Source organism: Ambystoma mexicanum, chromosome 5q (assembly GCF_040938575.1).
Source record: "Ambystoma mexicanum isolate Mex_15411 chromosome 5q, UKY_AmexF1_1, whole genome shotgun sequence".
Classification (NCBI taxonomy): Eukaryota; Metazoa; Chordata; class Amphibia; order Caudata; family Ambystomatidae; genus Ambystoma; species Ambystoma mexicanum.
The window spans coordinates 885,122,235-885,145,953 of record NC_090933.1 but is presented as its reverse complement, the minus strand read 5'-3'; the positions used below and the strand labels follow the sequence as shown (position 1 = coordinate 885,145,953).

General features: G+C 46.1%; 1 long non-coding RNA gene across 1 annotated transcript in view; it reads left to right on the top strand.

The window, feature by feature from the left end:
* The window catches only part of LOC138498655 (uncharacterized), a 65,297-nt gene that overhangs the window by 27,337 nt on the left and 14,241 nt on the right, over positions 1–23,719 (top strand). The window contains exon 2 of the long non-coding RNA XR_011278811.1: positions 6,459–6,660. This is a non-coding gene — a long non-coding RNA (uncharacterized lncRNA). The remainder of the gene's footprint in view (positions 1–6,458; positions 6,661–23,719) is intronic.

Sequence of the window (23,719 nt, the reverse complement as noted above, 5' to 3'; positions counted from 1 at the left end):
GACAATGATGTCTTCTCTTGTCAGGTTGGTCCTAGTGTGAGGCTGTAGAACTTCAGTCCCACTGCAGGTGCTGACAATGTTCAGTCATGTGCAAAGGCGCCTGTTGTGCCGCGTTCCCAGTTGAAGCGGTCGCCCAGGTGAGCAGAAGATTCAGCGGCGCTATGTAGATTGCTGTTTGGCGTACATGTTTGGCATTCCCAGCGCGTCCCGGTGTTCGAAATGCCGGTTCCGGAAGCAAAGATAAAGTTGAAGATAGTGTGGACCCCGGGCCAAGACCGCCTTGCGGATGATGCAGAGGGATTTTAATTTAATCCGTGCAGCCACCAGGAGCCAGTGAAGACTTTCTAGTGCAGGAGAGATGCGGTCCCTGGGCTTAAGGCCAAGGATAAGTCTTGCTGCCCTATTCTGGATTAGTTGGAGGGGATGCAGAGTGGAAGATGATCGATTTAGGAGTAGGCTATTGCAATAGTCAAGCCTAGCGAGAACCAGCACTTGTCACATTGAGCTTCTGGGGGAAAGTGAGAAAAGGGAGAATTCCTTTGAGAAGGAAAAGCTGAAGGTGGGACTTCTTAGCAATGTCCTGAGTGTGAGGGAGGAAGGAGAGAGAGGAGTCGCAGATGACTATAAGGTTTCTGGCTTCAGAAGAGGGTGCAGGGGGAGAGCCCAGAGAGGAAGGCCAGAGTGAAGGGGAGAAGGAAGGAGCAGGGATCCCGATGGGAAGGATCTCAGTTTTACAGGCATTGAGGCAGAGTTTGTTGGCAGTGCACCAGGATTGAATAGCAGATAGGCAGTCATGGTTGTTGGAGGGTGCAAGAGGGTCAGCAGGGAGTTTGAAAAAGAGCTGTCTAATCTGCGTAACACTGGAAGTTGGAAGAGAATGAGGAGATGAGGCGTGCAAGCACAGCAAGGTAGATGTTAAAGAGCCTGTTCTGAGATACCAAGGGTATTGTGGAGCCTTTGTATGAGGAGGAAATGGTTGACTGTGTCAGAGGCAGAGGAGAGATCGAGAAGGATAAGAACAGCTGGGGAGTTGGAGTGCAGAGATGTGAGCAGTTCTTCACAGGTGTTCAGAAGAGCAGTTTCCATGCCTCTGGATGCCCAGAATCCAGATTGATGGTTTTGAAGACCGCCAACAAATTCAGTGTGTGAGTTGAGTTGGGGCAAAACCAACTTCTCCAGCAGTTTCCAAAGAAGGGGGTGATGGCAATAGGGCAGTATTTGGCAGGGCAGGTAGGATCTGATGAAGGGTTTTTCCAGGAGTGGGCGCACAAGGGAGGAGGGAAAAAATCCTGTGACAAGAGTGATTGCAGAAATCAGCGAGAGCAGGGGTAAGAGAGTTGATGTTATCCTTGATGGTCCTGGATGAGCAGGGGGAAACCTGCTTAGAAGAGGCCTTCATAGAACGGAAAACTCTGGTAACTCTTCAGGTGTGACAGGAGTGAAGGAGGAGAATGAGGGAGGGGGAAGGGGGTTTGGAGGTGAGGAGGTGTGGGACGGGTTGTGAGGGTGTGAAGCAAGGGTGATAAGGATGTCCTGGGTTTTGTAGGCAAAGTGTGAGGCCAGTGCATTGCAGTGGGCCTGGGAGGGAGAAGGGGAGGAGGAGACCGAGGAGGGGTTGGCTAATTCCCTGCAGATCTTGAAAAGTTCAGCCATGTTATTTGATGCACCGGAAACCTGTGCCTGAATGTGGGTTCTTTTCTTGGCACGGATGGAGTGTTTGTATTGCCTTTGGAGCAGGCAGCAGGCCAGTTTGTCAGAGGATAAGCCTGAGGTTTGCCACTTCCGTTCTGCTGCCCTGCACTTATGTTTCAGGGCTGCAACTTTGGTATTGTACTAGGTGTTACGCTTAGAGGCATGTTTCAAGAATGTCAAGGGTATTGGTGATGAAAAGGTGGAGGTTGCTGAGGGCAGAGACAGAGGAAGAGCCAGAGGGGATGAAGGGATGAAGGTGGAAGCGAAGGCAGCCGCAGACACTGGTTTCATCTGGCAGATGTTATCAAATGAAGTTGGTGGGACTTGCGGGGGGGTGGTCAGGGGACCAAGGGGACTAAAGTGCGAGGAGAGGAGAGAATGGTCAGACCAGGACAGAGGGGTGACTAGTGGGGGGGAGAAAGAGAGAGGTCAGAGTGTATGAGGGCATCCAGAGTGTGTCCAGCTGAGTGGGTTGGCCCACAAGGGAGAATTCATACCGATTGAAGATCTAACAATGGCGACGAGGACCATCTAAAGCAGCATTTCACTCCGGACTTCATCCGCATTGCAACTGCCTCACAGACCGCGTGAAAGACGCTGCGGCGCCTGAGGCCTCTGAAGCCGGTGCTGCCCCGAACTCCACGTGGGCACCTTCTACCACCGCGCATCCAAGTAAGAAGTGCAGCAACAACAAAAGCCAACGGCACCGCCACAGAGGAAATTTGCTTCATTTTCCGTGTTACACGTGTCGCGTATGACACTTGCTTACCATTTACACATTTACCATTTATAATGCTGCCTCATATTACCAACAACTTCTGTCTGGCCCACATCAGTGAGACTAATCTATACAGCACCAGCCACTCCACTGAGTGCCAAGTCCACCCCAAGGTGCACTCACAGAACTGCAAGCCCACAGGGCCTGGAATGTAAATAAGGCCACCGCCAGTGCGTCAGTGAACGGCCGCACAGGAGAGGACCAGCAAGGCCATTTCTGAAAGCAACGTAGACAGTGGAATACAGAGCCCACAGTCCAACTCCACATCGCTCCATCCCACACTGAGAGAAGATGAAGGCACTGAATCACTACAACTACAAGCCATGCAGCACTTCGATATTATATTTCAGACAACAGCAGTCTGGCACCTAGATGGGCCAGGTGGCTCAAAGAATTGCACATTAACATTGACGCATCAGGCATTCGAGAAGAACGCCGACTACGGGGCATTCTAATGCACTCAATGGGTCCCGTGGTACTAGGCATTGGGCCTCATTACAGGTCGGGCGGCCCGGAAATAACAGTGGCGGTAAACCAGCCACCACAGTTAATGCTGGACCGCCCGATCTCGAGTCCTGCAGGCGGGAGGTGGCGTTCCCGCCAGGTCTGACCTGGTGGGTTTACCACCGCCCGCCTGCAGGCGGACGTGGAAACACCGGCACTATCACGAGATGGTGCCGGTGTTTCCATTGTCCCCATTCCCATTGAGTCCTATGGGACTCAATGGGAATGGGGATTTACACCATTCCCGGGTCACCGGGGTTGTAATGCCCTGGTAATTCCGGGAATCACAGAGGTGGAATGGTAATACGAGTACGGAGGTAACCAGGCGGTTTTACCGCCTCAGTTACCGCCGGACCCGTAATGAGGCCATTGTGTTTGAAATGCCAGAAGCCAACACAGTCATATTTCAAGGCATAATTGACTCATTAAACTCTTACCTTGCACCATTGACAAATGTAGACTACGAAAGACACATTTTCCACACCACCACGCAAGAAAGTGGTGAAAACATGGACAACTTCGTAATGAGACTAAGAAAGCGGGCAAAATATTGTGATTTTGATTGATATTCGACAGAGGAAGCACTCAAATCGCAGGCTATTGCTGGCTGCGAATCCCCTGCCTTCCGCAAGAAACTCCTCCAGAAAAGCAAGAGCTGATTCTGCCCTAGCATTGCAAACTGAACCACTAGGAAACATCAAGATCACACAATCTGCCTCAACTGCCAAGATCACACAATCTGCCTCAACTGCGACGGTGTGCCCCATTTGCACGACAGGAGACACAGCGGAACAAAAAAAAATGCTATAGATGCGGATTAAAATTTCCTCATATTGGTCCATGCCCAGCAATAGGACATCACTCTGACAAGTGCAGTGTGAAAATCATTTCCAGTCTCTCTGCAGGAACATCAAACTCTTTCAATCAGCTGAAACAAGCAGAGACTCCTGGAGACAAGATGGCCGCAGCTCAAAGCGGGAAAGCCCACAACCCCACATGCAGCGATCACCCACCTCCAGCAGGCGCCACTCTCACAGCACCTCACGAGAGCCGCCACGAAATGATAGATGGAGAGAGGTAAGGAGAGACAGTTCCAGTTATTACAGGAGCAGGCATGACTCCCAAAGAAGAAATTCAAGAAAGAAGATTAGCTATCTGGATGATTCACCACGTCAAAGACGTGAATCACACTCACCCTCCTCCAGTGGAGACTGGAAGAGAGGATACGTCCATGCCATTGGCAACAGCATAGCGCTAGATTACTACTACAACTGAATGGACAAAATCAAGAATTTCTGATTGACACAGGTGCAACTGCGAATGTAATCAACAACGACACCTACAAGTCTTTCGCCACAAAAAAGGTGCTAAAAGAAGCAGACACACTGATCTCCCCCTTCGGGTTAAACAAACCCCTCAACTGTCGAGGAATGTTCACAGCGACATGCCAATACAAAGACAAGAGCCAAAGAGTCAAGATTTACGTCATAAAAGGAGAAGTACTGGGGGAAGCATACTGAGCTTCAAGTCAGCCATTCAAATGGGCCTCATTCCAATCATGTATCAAATCATGTCGGCATACACCACCAGACCGAAGGACATGATACAGAAAATGTTTCTGGCTCTTTTCAAAGGTTTGTGTAAAATAAAAGACAAACAGATCAAGTTACATATAAACCTGCACATTCTTCCGACAGCTCAACACTACAGGGGCATTCCCATCAACATTCAGAGACACGTCGAAATTCAATCCCTACTGCTGCAAGACATCATTGAACCGGCATCAGGACCAACACTGTGGGTATCCCCGATTGTTCCTGTGCCCAAAATGGAGAAGAAGGACAGTATTCGCATCTGCGTAGACATGAGGGCCCCAAATGTAGCCATAGAATGAGAACGTCATCTTGCCCCCAGGATGACCGATATAATGCACTTACTTCATGGGGCAAAAGTGTTTTCAAAATTAGACTTAAACTAGGGCTATCACCAGCTGGAATTGCACCCATCGTCAAGATACATCATCACATTTTTAACACACTTGAGATTATTTAGATACAAAAGGCTCAGCTTCGGCGTGTCATCAGCGACCAAAATCTTTCAAAATGAAATTCACCAAGTGATTAAGCACATCCCAAATTGCTTGAATTATAGTGATGACATTTTAATCTTTGGCACCACCCAAGAAATACATGATGACACCCTGAGGAGAGTATGCATGGCCCTCGAAAATGCTCATCTCACACTCAACGCAGACAAGTGCGGTGGTGAAAATCATTTCCAGTCTGTCTGCAGGAGCATTATATTTTCGAGCGACGGCCTAAAACCCGATCCTGAAAAGGTTCAAGCTCTTGTGGAGGCCCCTGCGCCCACATCTGTGTCAGCAGTACGCTCACTCCTGGGAATGTCAAGTTACTGCTTGCGCTACATCCAAGACTTTGCATCATTAAGCACACCCCTCACAGGAAAACAGCAAGAATTCCACTGGTAAAGTGAATGTGAAGAAGCTGTAAATGCAGAAATAATTTCTCTCGAAGTTGTCATGTTGGTTTGCTTCAGCAAGACTAAAACCTTGTTCACATTATATCATTTTGTTCGTCCTAAACCAATGACTTTTTGTGTCTGCAGACGAGCCCTAGGTTTTGCCTTGAGCGCACATTACTCATAGATTTCGGAAAGTCCCTCCGTTTGCCTTTCCTGTTAATGCATACATAACAGCATCGGGTAGGTTTCCTTTGCTTCCCTTCCCATAATATGCGGCCTTCGAGTCCTTCCTGCAGCATGTGTTTACTGACCCATGAGTCCCTTTCAGGAATAATGATTGTTCAACATCTGCGATCTATCCTGAAAACATAAGCATAAACCCGTCTACATTTGGCATTTGTTGTTTCCTGGAATGTTTGTGAAGGGGAGTTTTTGTCTGACACTCATGCGTCACCCTGCAAAATGTATGACCTACTTTTGTTTAAAAGTCTATAAAAGGAAATGATTATTGTTGCCTCAGCAAGATGTGCGTTGTTTGGTAAGATTCCCCACTGTATCAAATTTGATGAGATGCTTGTTTTGCACGTCTATGCGTGCCAAGGCCACATCTGCATCCTGCACATGTTTTGACATGCCCTGATAAGAAATATGAATTAATAGACTTTAGAATGTCCGGCCTTTGTGTTTCTCACCGCACTGTCTGCGATTACAGCCAAAAGTGTTCTGTCAGGAAATTGTATGTCTGGAAGTGTCTCGTTTTTTTGCCAGCCATAAAACTGAATGTTTGCATTTTCCTATAAATTGTATCGACTCTGTAATGCTAGTAGCTAACACAGACAGCATTCTTCTGATGATGTCCTGTAGTCGGCCCTTCTACGGAAGCCTTTGTCTTGATGAAAATAAATGATTGTTAAACCCACTTACAGGTGCGTTTATTTGACGGAGACCTCTGCCTTGTACTTGTAGCCATTTACAAATTGGCGTCCCTGTGCTTGCTTCGCAGTTGCAGCCCTTTGCATTGACGCATGCCCTCCACTGAACCTCATCTTCAGACAATGACATTGGGGCCCCCCCACATCTATTGCACCTTTGATGCACAAACAGCGCTGTCCTTGTTTAAAGACAGGGATCAGGAAGAGGGAGACAAGGCTGCTCTGTCGAGGAATTGAGGAATCAGACAGAGGACGGAGGTCTCCAATAGTGCGGTGAGTTGATTGTATCTGCAGAAATTGTATTGGTGGATGGTAAGCCACATTGGTATCAGTTTTATGGTACGTATTATTTGATTTTGTAAGGATATTATTAATAGGAAATGTATGTGCTAGAAATAAGAATGAGGAACCTATGTATGCGCCTGCTGAAGGCACTGCGTGTCAACAAATTATGAGCTGGGAACAGTGCAGTTTTGTAAAAATTGGGAGGACTATACCAAAAGGTCCATACAGTACAAATGGCCGAAATCAGGAACTTTTGATGTAAAAATTATTGAACACTTAGAATAGTATTGCTAACGAAAAAGGTCTGCCCCGCTCAACACGATGTTGTTTGCCAATGGCGAACGGAAGCAATAAAGCAGAAAATGGCCCAAGATAAGAAGGATGGGAAGAATGAACCATACAGGAGAAGGCCTGTGAATTAGACAACAAAGAGTTTGAGCATCAGCTAGATTTAGAGGATCGGGCTGCATTAATAAAATACAGTAAGGGTGTGTGCCCCCTCCTCCCGAAAACAGGTAAGGAAACCATCAGTCCTGACAGCGAGGCTGATCAGGACAAAATCAGATTAACAGGGAATCTTTTGCGACAAACAATATCCGTCACATCCCAGTACAACATTGCGCCTCCTGCCCCTTCTGCACCCCGCTTTGCATTCCCACCCCCATATTGTACCCAGACCGGCACTATGGACCCAAGTAGTACTGGAAAAGGAAACAGGGAACTTAACCAGACATCCATTGAATATGCCAATTTAGAAAACATGGCACAAGAGTTGTTTGACAACCCGGGCGCAGGGGTAATGCAGAAGTTATACATCTGCCAAAAGAAGGAATTTCGACAAGTAATGAGAATACATAGCGACCTTGTTAATCAGTGGATGAGAAATGAGGCTAAGTGTCAGTGGCACTCGGGGTTGTATGAACCTTATCAGGACCTTAGCACTGAGAGGGATCGGACAGCCCTGTGGGATAAATACGCCCAAATAATTGACCAGGTAACAAAAGTTATGAAAGACTACAATGACCAAGTAATGGGGAGGAACAGGAAAATGAAAGAAGAAAGCAGGCCCTTCGGGATGCTAAAGTAATTGCTGATGTTTTAATAAAAAGGATACTTAATGATAATGAGGAAGGGAAGGTAGACTACTGGATGGGAATATTTGTTACCAATAACCCGGCTACCCAATTGGTGTGTCTGGATGGACCCCTGGATAAGCTAGGATCGGAATGTAAAGAGGGTGAACGGGAGGATGTTTGTAAGAAAGTGCGAGAGTGTAAGGTTGAGTTAAAATCTTATGACGGTAACTGGGAAAAAGAGAATCCCCTTAGGACAACCAGATTGTTCAAAGAATTATTAGAAGTATTTCTCCCAGGGATCCAAATGATGGGACCCCTGAAGGAATGTGCGCCCATTGTTACAGCAGGTACAGACCCAAGCAAAGACCCTGTTGTAACTAAGACATATGTCTATGTACCCCTTACTAGAGCAGAATTGTTAGTATAATAAAAAGCACCCCAGACCCTAGGACTAATGCCGCAGGATTCTACAGAGAGCTGAGAGCATTATTTAAAATGTGTACCTTGACTTTGCAGGACATCGATCATGTGATGGCTGCCGTAACCCTGGCTGATGTATGGGAATCTTTTAGATTGCGGGATAACCCTGGGCAAACTATTGCCTGGGCCACATTAGGAAGGCAAGTTAGGGATCGGTGACCAACTGACCCCATTCCGGATTACCTAAAAACCTTAGGGATAAGAATATTAAAGGCACTGAGTGAGGTACTGCCAGAGGTGGACGTGAATGTTGAGAAAAAGGATGCTGTTATACAAGGCCCTTCAGAAACAGTTGGGGACTATTTCTTGAAATTTGAAAGTGCATTTAAGGCACACAGTGGACAGTCTGTTAGCGACCCCACGGGTCAGAGATATTTCACCATGGGCTTTGTTAAGGGCTTGCGTAAGGGAATTAAGAAACCACTTAAATTGTGCAAAAGTACTTGGCAGGCAAGCACTCAGTCCCAGATCCTAGAGATGGCTAAATATTACGAACGGTAGGAGGAGGAAGAAATAGAAGGTAAAAGACAGGCAGACAGGAACTTAAAAAACAAAGTGTTAATGCAACAATTGGTACAGGCACCTTATAATAAACCAAAGGACCAGAGACCCCAGGTAACAAACCCAGCAGGTAACGCTCCACAATGGACGCCCCTAAGAATAGATCAGTGCTCACTTTATAGGCAGATGGGACATTGGAAAAACAATTGTCCCACATTAATGGCACGGGGCGATCAACAGGCGGTTGGGAGAGGAAAAAGTTGAGGTGGACTCCCTGCAGGGCACCCCAAGGACGAGGAAGGTTTATAAACCCCGAGAATAATGTATTCTCAGCTGGTGCCGCGCAGCGACAAATGGTTGGAGTGAATAGTAATGGATTTGTGGAAGATTAATTGAGTGGAGTTATGTTCTTAGATAATACAGCAGCAATGAGTTGAAACACCCCTTGTGAACCTGAGGAGGCCGTGTCTGTTCGTATGGACCAGAAAGGACCATATGTTAAATTGCAAATAGGACAGCGCCCTACCGTCAAATGCTTGATTGAAACCGGAGCAGGTAACAGCTCGGTTGATGTCAAGACTGTCCCCTCAGTTCCACTATCACGTGAAAACACGGTTTCTGTAGGGTTTGGTGGGGAGCCCATATGTACTTCGGTGTCCCAGAAAATTGAGACATCTATATGCAGAGTGAAATTGACAAACAAATGGTTACTCACCAACAGGTGTCCTGAGAATCTCCTTGGATTGGACCTTTTGAAAGCCTTCAATGCAACTATTTATTGTTCACCAACAGGTGTTTGCATGACTATATGTAAATCCAAAGTTGGAGGTTGTTATCTGGCTGAACCATTGCCACCAGAGTTACAGGTATTGCCTGAAAAGCTTTGGGCTGCCGGCAGTAATGATGTAGGTGTTCTGAACAGACCCCTTCTTGTGATCAAGGTGAAACATGGGGTCCCTCTGCCTCAGACCCCACAATATAGATTATCACCAGAAGGGGAAGCAGCATTGGTCAGGGTTGTACAGGACTTGATACGGCTTGGGGTTGTTGAGGAGTGTGATGACAGCCCATGTAACTCTCTGGTGCTACTGTTCATAAAAAAGGAGAAGAAGTGACCCCGTACAGGTTTATAATTGACCTCAGACGGATTAACAAAGTTGTGGATCCCAGATATCAAGTTGTCCCCAGTGTGAACATTATTCTCACTATGGTCCCCCCAGAGCCACTTATTTTAGTGTAGTGGATTTGAAAAACGCCTTTTTCTCCATACCCATAGCTGAAGAATCTAGACACCTTTTCTCCTTTGTATTAGTGCAGCGACAATACAGGTTTTGCCGAGCACCCTAAGGTTACACAGAGAGCCCGGCATTTTTAGTCAAGCACTAAAACAACAATTGGATGAGATTTTGTTAACCCTTGGGGTGATACTCATCCAATATGTGGATGACATCCTTATTTGTGAAGATACGGAATTGAGTTGTAAGGAAGGTACATTGATTGTGTTACAGCATTTGGCATACCATGGTCACAAAGTATCACTTAAGAAAATGCAATATGTACAGCTAAAGGGCGATTATTTGGGACACGTCCTCACTGCAGAGGGTCGATCATTGTCACCTGAAAGAGTACGGGTAATTCAAGAAATGGCCTATCCTAGTACCTTTAAAGAGTTGAGACGCCTGCTAGGTATCACCTTGTATTGCCGTCATTGGATCCCTGAATTCTCGCTGCTGGCTAAGCCCCTGCTACAACGTCTAAAAACTGAAAAAGATCAGATACCCTTTATTTGCACACAAGGAATGAGAGAGGCCTGTGACACCCTAAAAAGCACCTTGTGTAGTGCCCCGGGGCTCGGGACACCCAATTACAGCAAACCATTTACCCTTTTAATACATGAGAAAGGTTGTGCCCTATCTGTATTAACGCAGGAACAAAATGGAAGGCAAAGGCCTTGTGCTTATTTTTCCGACACCTTGGACAGTGTGGCAGCTGCACTGCCCCCATGTATGAGATCAGTTGCTGCAGCAGTGGTAACACTTAAACAAAGTGCTGGTTTAGTGTTGGGAACTGCCATAATTGTAAGAGTACCTCATGCTGTGGATCTGTTGCTCAATAGAACTCAGACTCAGCATTTAACCGCAGCCAGCCTAACCCAATATGAACTGACATTGTTTGCACCAAATGTGACTATTATGAGATGTAAAACTTTGAACCCAGCTTCCCTCTTACCCTTGCCAAGTGAGGAGGGAGATCAAGACATGCACAATTGTTTAATACGCACTTATGAACATTCCCGAGGTAGGGTCGACATGAGTGACCTTCCCTTGGAGGGAGGTGATGGGGTTCTATTTTGTGATGGCTCATGTTACAAATTGGAAAGTGGGGAAACAGTGGCCGGGTATGCAGTAACAACTGAAAATGAAATTGTCCATATGGAGCGTATACATGAGTTATCAGCACAAGCTGCAGAATTAAGGGCATTGACAAAGGCTCTGGAACTGAGCAAGGACTTAGCTGTGACCATCTATATGGATTCAGCCTATGCACATGGAGTGGCCTTTAATTTTGGCCAACTATGGAAAGAAAGAGGGTTTATCACCTCACATGGTACCAAAATAAAACATGGTAATTTGATAAGCAAATTATTAACAGCATTGGCTGAACCTGCTCAGGTAGCTATAGTGAAATGCTCTGCCCATAGAAAGATAGTAGATTTTGTGGGTCAGGGAAATGCCGCAGAACATTGTAAATTGCCCCTTCCAGAATGTAACATGATGCAGAGGGATATGGAAGGGAAGGGGGATGGTGAACTATGAAGAGACATTGAAGAAGTAGTAAGAGACATTCAAAGAGAAGCAGCAGATTGTGAAATTAAAGCATGGACTAAGGACAGTAACAATGAACAAACATCCAAGGGTGTGTGGTTGGATAAACTTCAAATGGGATGGCTGCTTCCTGACAGTTATTTACCCATGGTAGTAGACATTGCACATGGGAATGCCCATGTTAATGCAAGTGCAATGGAGGACATTCTGAGCAAGGCATGGAAGAACCGGAAAATTGGATCATACTGCAGGAGGTGGGCAGCACAGTGCGCCATCTGCCTCCAGCATAATGTGGGTAAATCTGTAAAAGTGCCAGCAGGTCATAGCAGGCTCCCAACGCAACCCTTCGAGGTGGTCTATATGGACTTTATACAAATGGAGCCAGTTGCCAGATTTAAATATTGTTTTGTGATGAGGTGTGGGTTTTCTGGCTGGACAGATGCCTACCCCCTGAGAGACAACACTGCTATTTCCACAGCAAAATGCGTTTTGAAACATTGGGTACCTCAGTACATTTTACGGGCCAGGTTGTCAGATATGTCTGTACTGCCTTAGGGATTGATCAAAGATTCCACTCAATATATCACCCCAATTCAGCTGGGATTATTGAACGTGCCAACTCCGTGGTAAATAAGTTAGCCAAGATCTGTGCCTCCACAAATCTGAAATGGCCAGTTGCACTTCCTTTGGCATTGCTCAGCATGCAAACTACTCCAAAGGGGACGCACAAATTGTCCCCATTCGAGATAGTGATGGGCCGACCTCCAAGTGCATGGTCCATCCCAAAGCCCAAAGCTATTGGTGATATTGAGCAGCCATTGTTGAGAGAGTAATGTGCTGAACTCACACATAAACTGTCTATTATCCATCAACAGGTGAAAGAAGCAGCTCCATCGGCCCTAGAAGGAGAGGGACACTTTATCAAACCAGGCGAGTATGTGATTGTAAAGAGCTTTGATCAGACCAACTGCCTGTAGGCCCGATGGAAAGGGCCTTACCTGGTCTTATTGGCAACACAGACAGTGGTGAAAATCACAGGTCATAAAACTTGGATACATGCGAATCATATAAAACAAGCACCACCTCAGATATTCCACCCCCCAACCAAAGACACGGACCATTTCTCAGCAGAACCAACGGAAGACTCCCCCAGGTACAACCTACACTCTAGGAAACAGCATTGATTGCCTATGTTTGAACTCTGACACCTGGCTGAGAAAAGGACTTGGTAAAGGGTCGGAACAAGCAAGGGCACTTGAAAAACAGATGAAGTGGCCTCAATGGCCCCTCAAGGGTAAGGAAGTAGCCTCACTGAGACGTGTCAAGGTAGGTGCTAGAAGCAGTGACAGCAGGACGGGTTATAATGTGCAACCCTTGCGATCTAGTGCATAAACGGACGGCACCGTTAGGGTAATTGTTAGGGATTTTAAACTTCTTGTGTAAATACATACTGTATGTAACGTGTGACATTTGACAGCCAAGTTCCGGAACTCAGCCATCTGGGATCAGCCCTTTGCGAGGGAACAAAGTAGGTTGTTACAATGGATAATATTAACAAGAGAGAGAGGAACGAGGATGCAGGACAAACGCGTCCACAAGTTGATAGGTATGCATAGACCCCAAAGGAGAAACTCATTATATCAATTGTTTGTGTTTTTATAGCAGTGGGGTCTGCTATATTCTTTTGGTGCCTTCAACACCATGATATTTATGTTGCTCGTAACCTGTTACCCGTCACAAGGCAGCCCCCAGCACCAGAACTAGTAACTATTCCCCATATAGATCAGGAGTATCGGAAGAAGCACCCCACAAATAGCATCCTGACATGGATGAATGATACAAACCAAATATTAAATAAGGCTAACTGTTACATATATCTTGGGAGGATAGCTCAGTGGCAACATGCTGCCTTAACGATGATAAGACCGAGCTCTTACTACTAGGATCTAGCTATCGTCTCAACAAATTAGATCAAACCTACAAGTCTTTCATCATTGACGGCAATGATATCAAGGTCTCTAAAGATACCAAAACTTTAGGCGTCTACCTTGATTCCACGCTCTCATTGAACAGACAAACTAATGCAGTAAGGTCGGCATCTGCCTATACGTGCAAACTTATCACCGCCTGCAGACCCTTTCTAAACCCCATCAACTGCATCACCCTCGCCAGAACACCGATTATGGTCAAAATCGACTACTGTAGCGCTCTCTACCTTGGGACTAGTCAGTCCAACCTTAATAAATTGCAAACCATCCAAAATAATGCCATAAGGGCAGCCTTAAACATCCCGAGATGTGCACATATCTCCTCCGTCAGATCTAACCTACACTGGCTCCCGATAAAACAAAGAATCGCCCTGAAGACCCTAGCCTTGACCCACAAATGCCTGAACAATAATGCCCCACCCTACCTCTCCTCCCACTTCACACCCCACACATCCTCTCGTCCCACAAGATCGGCCCAAACTCACAGCCTCACCCTGCCTAGATTCAAACTCCAAAAAGCGGGTGGCGTGAGCTTTCCAGTCTCAGCCTCCAAACTATGGAGCACTCTACCCACTCCCTTCAGAGCTGAACCGTCATTGCAAACCTTCAGGAACAATGACAAAATGTGGCTGTTCTCTCACGTCCAGTGAGGCGCCTATCTTAGACCTGCCTGCCACATGTAATATAATTTGTGTATATACACCTCTTATTGTATCTGGATCTCATTTATTTAACGGTATGTCTATCTATACCTTCTGTCTGTAGTTTTGTAAATTTACTGTACATTTACTGTTTACTGTAACATTCTTTGCAAGATTATGCGCCTGGTTGCCCGTGGGCCTGGTTTGCGCTTTACAAATAAACAAAATACAAAATACAAGACAACACGGAGCACCACAGGTTCGATACCTGGGTCCGCGCTTAGAAACCTCTGGGTATTAAGCGCTTTATAAATAACCTATCATATCATATCATATCATACATATGCACGTATGTTGCCCATAGCCATGAAAGCGGACCCAAATGGTACGTGACTCCCGCTACAAATAAAACGTGTGCCCCTACGAGATTTCATCTTGCTTCCCTCCAATAACGTTACCCTAACACCTAAGGCGACCCTGTATCTAAAAAAATCCACTTCTTGCCCAAGCAAAGAAATAGACATAAATCCACTTCTTTTTCTTACAGGACGACAAAGGGACGAACAATTGCCCCTCCCAATCCCTGTACATTATATAGTTCGAAAAGCCCCCTTTTGTTAACAACGAAACCAAACGCACGACAAAGCCATTTTTATGGGTCGACACAGCTGTCAAGATTATGGTAGATATGAATGTGGCGCCATCACCCTTCATTCCTCCAAAGGGGACAATGTTTATTTGTGGAAATGAAGCCTTTATCTGGTTGCCCCGCTATTGGAAAGGTAGATGTACTGTTGGTTATATATTGCTAGGATTGCATTATAAACCAATGGAGGCAGTGAACTTGAGACAAGAAACAAAAAGAATAAAAATCAATATGGAGAATTACGGGTGAAGGAAAAGAGGTGTTTTTGATGATGAAGACACCACCTGGGGCGAATTTTTTTGATTTTTTTAAAGGGTATAATGATGCCGATGGGAATAATTATGAATTCCCTGAGCATTAGACATTTGGCTAGATTAGTGGAAAAAGAACTCAATATGACCACCAAAATACTAACTAACATTACTAAAGAAATACAGGCAGTTCGAATGGTCGCATTACAAAATGGTCTGGTATTGGATACAATGCTGGCAGAGGTAGGAGGAGCTTGTAAAATAATTGGAACATCTTGTTGCACCTTTACACCTGATTATAGCACTGACATCTTTAAAGGGATCGATTAAATGTATAAAATGGCAGCTCAAATGCATTCTGAATTTGGGCCCGGAGATGGGAAGTCCTGGTTCTGGGAATTATTACAGAATTGGGGCTGGAAGCTTCTTACCCCTCTTCTTGTCATAGGAGGATTGATAGCTGCTTGCTGCTGTTGCATTCAGTGCTTTCCCTTATGTGTATCTGTCATAGGAGATTGTTGCAAGAAAATGATGGAGGCGCTGGCGCCCAAACCCACTAATGTTATGGCAACCAATGAGATGATAAAATTAGAGGAGGCCATAGAAGGGTTACAAAACATTGATGTTTCTGACAATGAAAATAAAATGAGTGGAACATTTACGCCGAAATATGTGACGTATAATGGACAAATAAACCAGCAGAGAGCCGCAGTTGGGCTCTGTCCAGTACCTATCAGAAAAACAGCACCTGTTGAAGTACCAACACCTAAGAAAACCAGGGTCACTGCCGCTGTGCAGAAAGGCAATGCAGCTCTGGTTTTGGGCAATTCAAGAAGAAATCTCTCTATCGGCGGTTCACCTAGCCGTGAAACAACAGTCGAGGAATGAATAAATACTAGGCGCACCAAGTTTATTACTGATATAGTCTTGCTGACGCAAAATGGTCGTTTGTAAATGCAGAAATAATTTCTCCTGAGCTGCCATGTTAGTTTGCTTCAGCAAGACTAAAATCTTGTTCACATTATAGCATTTTGTTTGTCCTAAAATGATGGCTTTTTGTGTTTGCACACGAGCCCTAGGTTTTGCCTTAAGCGCACATTACTCATAGATTTAGGATTGTCCCTCCATTTGCCTTTCCTGTAAATGCATACATAACAGCATCTGGTAGGTTTCCTTTGCTTCCCTTCCCATAATATGCGGCCTTCGAGTTCTTCCTGCAGCATGTGTTTAGTGACCCATGAGCCCCTTTGAGGAATAATGATTGTTCAACATCTGCGTTCTATCCTGAAAAATTAAGCATAAACCCATCTACATTTGGCATTTGTTGTTTCCGGGAATGTTTTCTGAAGGGGAGTTTTTGTCTGACACTCATGCGTCGCCCTGCAAAATGTATGACCTGCTTTTGTTTAAAAGTCTATAAAAGGAAATTATTATTGTTGTCTCAGCAAGATGTACGTTGTTTGGTAAGATTCCCCACTGTATCAAATTTGATGAGATGATTGTTTTGCACGTCCATGCGTGCCAAGGCCACATCTGCATCCTGCCCATGTTTTGACATGCCCTGATAAGAAATATGAATGAATAGCTTTTAGAATGTCTGGCCTTTGTGTTTCTCACAGCAATGTCTGGGATTACAGCCAAACGTGTTCTGGCAGGAAATTGTATGTCTGGAAGTGTCTCATTTTCTTGCCAGCCATAGAACTGAATGTTAGCATTTTCCTATAAATTGTATCGACTCTGTAATGCTAGTAGCTCACACAGACAGCATCCCTATGATGATGTCCATAGTCGGCCCTTCCGCAGAAGATTTTGTCTTGATGAAAATAAATGATTGTTAAACCCACTTACTGGTGCGTTTGACGGAGACCTCTGCCTTGTCCTTGTAGCCATTTACAAAGCCTTCCAGGAAATCAAAAGGCGCATTGCATCAGCATTGTGCATGGCCTACTATGATCCTGATCTTAAAACTGAGCTGACAGTAGACGCCAGCCCAGTAGGGCTGGGGGCGATACTAGCACAATCTAAGCCAGGCGCATCACCAGACTCCCCTAGACGTATTGTGGTATATGCAAGCCACAGTCTGTCAGCCACAGAGTGCGCATATTCTCAACCCGTAAAGGAAAGCCTGGCTGTTGTATGGGCATGTGAACACTACCACCTATTTCTGTATGGACGCCCATTCACTATCATCACAGACCACCAGGCCCTCACCACCATATATGGCAAACCAACTGCCAAGATGCCCCCACACATCCCCAGGTGTCGATTAAGGCTACAGGAGTATTCCTTCAGAATCATACATCATCCTGGAAAGGACAACAGCCCGGCAGATTTTCTATCCAGACACCCGCTACGTCAGTCAACCAAGGCCAATCAATACTTAAACTACTTGATAAGCAGTGCGCTCCCCAAATCCATCACAACAGCTCAACTGCAAGAAGCCATGCAAAAATACCACCTACTTCTAACAATACAAGAGTGCCTGAGGTCTGATCAATGGCACAAGCAAAATAGTGGACAAACATTATCGGCAAGTGAAGAACAACGCTTCCGCACTTTCAAACTCATCAGACATACACTATCAACATCGCCTACTACTAAAAGAAAACAGAATAGTCATTCCGTCTAGTCTCCAGGAACAAGTGCTAGCTCTGGCACACGCAGGACACAGGGGAATAGTGTCGACCAAATGACAACTCATGACCAAAGTGCGGTTTCCCTTAATGGATGAAAAGGTGGAACAACTACTAGGAATGTGCCTTGCATGCCAACCAGTGGCCCCACGCACATTCCCAGAGCCACTCAAAACTTCTGCAATGCCCCTGCAAGTATGGGACGAAGTAGCCATTGACATGTTCGGGCCCTTGCCAAATGGCAAATACATGCTGGTGATTGTCGACGAGATGTCTCGATTCCCTGAAGTGCACCTCATCCATTCCACAAGTGCCCAGGCAGTAATACCAGCCCTAGACAAAACTTTTGCAGACTATGGAATCCCGCCCAGAGTAAAGTCAGACAACGGACCACCATTCAGTGGACATGACTTTGCCATGTTCGTAGAACACTTGGGCTTCCAGCATCGCAAGATCAAGCCACTGTGGCCACAAGCTAATGGAATGGCAGGGAAATGCATGAGCAACTTAAAACGCGCCCTCCAGGTGTGTTCCATCACCAATGGATCATTCATGCAGGCCATTTGCACACTATTATGTGAATACAGGAACACACCCCACAGCTCGACAGGAGAATGCCCGTTCGCCCTGATGTTTGGACGAGTAAAAAGGAACACGCTACCACACAACCCCCATGCTGCTCTGCCTACCACCTAAGTCGACACTGCGAGAGCAAAAGACAAGGAAAGTAAAACAAAGATGAAAGAATATGCGGACCTCCGAAGACCAGCAAGACCAAGCTCCATTCAGATAGGAGACCAAGTCCTGGTCTGACAAAATCAAAATGCCAAAGACATCCCAGCTTTCAAGCCAGAACCCATGACTGTAACTCACATACACGGATCAATGGTAACGGCCGCAAGCCCACAAGGCACCACTAGACGGAATTCAACTTTCTTCCGGACTTTTCAGGGCGACAGCAAGTAAACAAGCACTACATTGACCGCAGCAGATGAGTCATCAGGCATAGACTCTGAATACAGAGAGGAGGACTGAGATACTGATGACAGTGACAGCCTACAAACAAGTGCATATCCACCAGCACGCAGCCCATCGCGGAGGACCATACGCAAGCCGTCAAGACGGATTAAAGAGATGAACTAAACAACCCCTTTTCTCACACTTAGTGTCAATTGGATACCTAACAGAGACTTTCGAATGAGCACCCACGTGGCGCGGGATCACTCTGTCTATGGTATCTTTTCTTGGCCTCCCAAAGTTCAGTGACTCCTTTGGTTTCCAATTATATTTGCGCCGCTCATCACATATGTCTCACACTCTGTTCTCTTTAGATTTCTTCGTACAATGTTGCTGCTTGCAACCTTGGTCAAAACACAGGCTGGTTTCCTATCAGTCTCTCCGACTCACCGGCTGTGCTGTCTTTACTGTTGCTGCTTTGTTGTAGCAGCCAAGGACAGTACCACAGCGGCAATCGCTCCTCCCCGCCGTGGTTATCAACGCGGTAGAGCCCCGGGTATCTCTGACACACTGTGCTGGTTTTATAAGCTTTAGTTCCTGGTCTTAGGTTTCTTACTTTCCAAGGTTCACAAAAGTAACGGTCTTTAAAGGTCAAGGGCACTTCCCTCCTTGCAACCCTCTCTGGTCTCGCTGTCTTTCTCCTTGTATTAAACGGCCATCTTGGAATTGCTCTTTCCTCGTGTGCTTTGCCTCGCTCAGAGTGTGCTTTTGTGCTCCGCCTTTTATCCGTATGGGGAAGTGTGATGGAAGTCAGGTGTGTGTAATGATTAGTAATTCCCTGGCTTTGCCTGGCCATTGTATTGGGACATGTCAGGTATATGGCTCTGGTGTTAGTCCCTTGTCAGTCACAGTGAGCTGTCTGTGAGAAAGTGTTAGTGTTGGGAAAGGGCGGGGTTGAGTTCCTAGGTATCCTACCTGGTAGGATGGGGAAAAGGTGTTACAGGGAAGGGGATAACACATCTCACCATCCGGTGTCCCACTTCACTCCCTGAAGACCACTCGTCCAGATGATCCTCCCGCACTGGTCCACCCCCAGGAACTGGATCCAAAAGCGATGGCCTTGTCCTGGCCACCTGGATAACAGATCACGGGGGACTAGCGGATGAGGCACTTTCAGGTTTCTCAAAGAGAGGAGGGGCGGAACACAACTTGCGTTTTCACCACCTCCCTGCCTCTCGCCATACAAATGCTCCAGCATTTGTGCTGGCATGGACTTTCATGCCGGCTCAAATGCTGAAGACCCCTATGGAGTATACCTGCTTTATGCGACAGCATAAAGCAGGCAGAGCCCCATAGGGATCCACTGTACATGCTGCCTGCCATGTGAGCATGGCAGGCTGCGTTTACAATTAAATGTTGCCCGACATGCTCACATATCAGTCAGCATTTATTTGTAATTGTGAATACTGCTTACCATGCGGGCATGGCGAGCAGTGTTCACAATGAAAATTATGTGCTACGTTTAATTGTGAGCGATTCTTGGCATGCTCGCATGCCAGGCAGAGTTTACTCACTTTGCATGGTTTGAGTGCCAAAATGCATGGTAAAAGGCAGCATACACAGCCTTTTCCCCTGCACATTCGCACTGCGCTGTGCAAATGACATAAAGTTGGTGGCAGGGAGCCAACTATGTTTGTTTGTTTGTTTGTTTGTTTTATTCACTTATAATGTGCACCAGACCCGAAGGTAACCGGGCGCAGCAGTACAGAAAATGCGAAGCTTAGGTTGCAGGGTGGGGTCATGGGAAACATACACTGTACAAATACAAAATACAAATATAGAATGCAAAATATCACGGTAAAGCAGCAATTGCGGTTTAGATGCAGAATAAATACAAAATATGATCAAGACAGTCTATGTACAGGTCTGTGCATGCTGAAAAATCATTCAGTATTGTATCATGGATATTCCTATATGAGTGGGGAACTATGAAAAAGTACACAGATCTTTGGTTCCAGGATTTATAGCAAACCATAAACATTTTCATCACCAGATCTAGAAGGGTCTCCTGAGCCCAGAATAGCCTTTCTACCATGAATCAAACTCCAGAATGGTGAGCTCCTGGAAGGCGGTACAGGGGGATACTGCAGACCCCCTGGTCATCACTGGGTCCTTGCGAGAGTGAAGTCATGCCCTTCCCTAAGGAGCCCATAATCCCTTTACTGTCTGGACAACATGCTAGCATTTGAATGCAGGCCGTGGAGAGAGCAGGAACTCAACCCAGGCTTGTAGGCTTTGGGGATGTTGCCAACATCACTAACTCCAGCTTGCAATTCACATTAGAACCAGTGAAGGCTGGAAATATGTACATGGCAATGCTTGGCAAAGGGAAGACCCCACAGTATGGAATCTGAGTGAGGGTAAGAGTAGACTAAAATGCAGAGTCTTGCTCACAAAGCAGGGGATCCATGTGCCATCCCCAGGATCTTACCCGCAGCAGGAAATGTGAGAGAAGGATTGCCAGAGGGAAACAATGGCACTCACAAGCACCCACAGAAGCAGGATGGCCACTGGTAGCTGAGGCAAACCATGGAAGATGTTCCACATAGTCATATGAGGCATGCCCTCAAACAAAGACAGCCACTGGGCAGTCTAGCTGCTATATACAAGGCAGACCCATGGCTGCAGGGGCTAATAAAACAAGCCAATGCACATAACGTTCATGAAAGGTTCTAGCAAGACATCGATCCAAAATCTAGATGACGAAGAATGAACAGAGTAAGACCTATAAAAGGCAAAGCGTGAGCCACCAAGGTGTGGCAGGATTAGGGGCAAGAGAGGAGACCATGACACATAGAGGAGGAACAGGAGGAGAAGCAAAAAGCCATGAAAAGTATACTGAATCATGTGAGCTAGAAGCACTGAGAGGGGGGGCTATGGAAGGGCCAATTTCTGCAAATCCTCAGGCCCGAACAAAGCAAACTACACAGCTATTGATTTATGTATTTATTTGTATAGCACACTAGCAGCCCACGGGCATCGAGGCGCTGTTGCAGAGATTGTCTTACATACATGTAGTTGTCTTAGTTACATAGGGATACTTGCCTCTTACAGTGAGCATGATGTTACGTATATACTGTAAGGGAGTACCCCTATTCCTTTTGGCTGGGACAGTGGCAACATCAAAACACAGAGTTTCCTGATTTTTATATTCTGGCCTCATTTAGAGTGCTATAATGTAGGAGCTCAGGCACTTTCTTAGAGGTGCATCAATTACTTTTCTTCGCAACTCAAAATATTTAACACCAAAACACATTTGTGTATACAAATAATTTACTAGAAATATTTCTGTATGGAACGTGACAATTTATAACAATTAGGCTGTAACTAATTATCAAATTGAGGCAGTGGTGTCAGACTCCGGTGGCACAGTGTCAGTAGATGCAGTGGCCTGGTCCCGTGCCTGCATGTTGTTGGCACTTGGGTGGGTGGGTTGGTCCTGTGACCCCTACAGCAATAGTGGGAGGTGGCTCAGTGGTGAGAGGTTGTGTAGCCTCTGTCATTGCCGGAGTTGGTGGCACAATCTCGGCAGGTATGTCTGTGCCCTTGGACAGGGGTGTTTTGGGTGTCTTGTATGTACTCCCCTTCTTGGGTGCAGCATGTCCTGTGCCCTTTTACCAACTTCATGGGGCAGGTGTGCCGGAAGTGCTACTCCCTTCAATGGGATCCTGGGTTTCTTGTGTGCCTGTTAGGAGAAAGGAAATAGTGCACCAATACCTTGATAGATTTTAGTTTGGTGTGCTCTAATATAGTGTTCTATGGTCTTACAGGGTGCTAGGGCGCCATGGGGGCCTACATCATGTGGCAGATAGTATGATGGTTAACTGCCTTGATGGTTGTGTATGCATATGGACAGTCTGGAATGTGTGCCTTGCTTGGACTGTGGTGTCATGTGCTTCACAGTTATACATGGTCGCGTGTGCCTATGTAGAGCAGGCCGAATGCTGCTTGCGTATCCTGTTGTACTGTCAAATGAGGGGAGCCCTGCTAGCTATGGCGGTGTGATTACGACATTGGGTGAGACAGTCTTTATGGAGGCCTTGCAGCTACTGGTCTGTTGCACTATTTGTAAGTTTGAGCCAGCCAAGTGGTATTGATTGCCATACGTTAAGTGTGTGGAAGCAGTTTGGCTGATGTGTCTATACATGGGTGGTCAGCATTCAAGGGTTGGTGGTGATGTGACATGCGATTTGGTGACTGTCCATGATACTTGCTGTTCCATCCTAATTGTATGTGTCCTACATCATGGCCTCTTCATTCTACATGGTAAGTATTTAAGGGGGTTCACACCATGGGTGACTTGTGGGCACTCCCCTTCCTGGGTGCAGCATGTCCTGTGTCCTTTTTTCCATTTCCTGGGCAGGTGTGCCATAAGTGCTGCTGCCTTCCATGGGGTCATGGGTGTCTTGTGTGCCTGTTAGGAGACAGGAAATAGTGCATCAATATCTTGATGGACTTTAGTAGGGTGTGCTCTAATATAGTGTTCTATGGTCTCACAGGGGGCTAAGGCACCATGGGGGCCTACTTCATGTGGCAGATAGTATGATGGTTTACTGCCTTGATGGTTGTGTGTGCATACTGACAGTCTGGAATGTGTGCCTTGCTTGGACTGTGGTATCATGTGCTTCACAGTTATACATGGTCAAGTGTGCCTACGTAGGGCAGGCCTAATGTTGCATGCATATCCTGTTGTACTGTCAGCCGAGAGGTGCGCTTCTAGCTATGGCGGTGTGATTGCGACATTAAGTGATACACAATCTTCATGGAGGCCTTGCAGCTACTGGTCTGTTGCACTAGTTGTAAGTTTGAGCCATGCCTAGTGGTATTGATTGATTGCCATACGTTACGTGTGTAGAAGCAGTTTGGCTGATGTGTCTATACATGGGCGCTCAGCATGCAAGGGGTGGTGACGATGTGACATGCGATTGGGGGACTGTCCATGATATTTGCTGTTTTATGGTAATTGTATGTGTCCTACATCATGGCCTC